General features: G+C 40.6%; 1 non-coding gene across 1 annotated transcript; it reads left to right on the top strand.

Annotated features, from left to right (window-relative positions):
* The first annotated feature begins 770 nt into the window (after nucleotides 1-770).
* SPRG_30140 lies at nucleotides 771-842 on the top strand. The gene has a single exon. It is a non-coding gene; the product is annotated as a tRNA-Thr (tRNA).
* Nucleotides 843-961: the final 119 nt, after the last annotated feature.

Below are 961 nucleotides of genomic sequence, written 5' to 3' on the forward strand. Positions count from 1 at the left end.
CAAAAAATGTTGGCTTTAGGCGCCATTATTGCGATGAGGTCAATTTCACGACAATAACACTTTTTTAAAAACGAATCCTCATTGAGGCTCTACGTCGCAAGGGACTTACAGAAATTTTGGTTAAAATTCGTCGTCACGAGAGATAGCAACTCGAGAAATTTAGTTTTTTCGTCGACATGAAGGCTCTACGTCACGAGGGACTTTAGAAAAAATTGGTCAATATTCGTCGACACGAGAAATAGCAACTCGAGAAATTTCGTTTTTCCGTCGACATATAGGCTCTACGTCGCAAGGGACTTTCTAGAATTTTTTAGAAATTTAGTTTCTTTCGTCGACATGAAGGCTCTACGTCACGAGGGACTTTACAGAAATTTTGGCTAAACGTTTATCGTCCACACGAGGGCTCTGCGTCGTTAGCAACTCTATAGCAATTTTGGTCAAATGTTTCTTCTTTGCCACGAGGGCTCTTGCTAGTGATCATAGAGCGAAATACGAGCTTCTTGGGCATCAAGTATAATTTTTCGAAGAGAAGAATGGGTTCGTTTTGATGTGGAGTGGCCTTCATTGATGAGGTTGGTTTCGAATGAATCGGCTTCCAGGGTAAAAACGAGGCGTCAGAGAGTAATGAAAAACGTGAGAGAGGTTATTTTGTGTGTTGAAGGTGTGCGTAATGGAAGTAAAGAGTCGTAAAGTAAAAATCATAAAGAAAATAGAAATGCCAAAGAGGTGCTAGAACTGGTTGAGTGATGATATTATATGCATAACAAAAAGCCCCTATAGCTCAGTGGTAGAGCACCTCCTTAGTAAGGAGAAGGTCCGTGGTTCAATCCCGCGTGGGGGCATTACTTTTAATTTTCAACATTTATGCAAAAGTCGCATTCTCCACACGCCATAAATTCACTTTCTACACCAACTCTATCATCTCTCACCTGTACGTTGTATTTTTAAAAACTCCATCAGG

The sequence above is a fragment of the Saprolegnia parasitica genome (genome assembly GCF_000151545.1).
Source record: "Saprolegnia parasitica CBS 223.65 unplaced genomic scaffold supercont2.56, whole genome shotgun sequence".
Taxonomy (NCBI): Eukaryota; Oomycota; class Saprolegniomycetes; order Saprolegniales; family Saprolegniaceae; genus Saprolegnia; species Saprolegnia parasitica.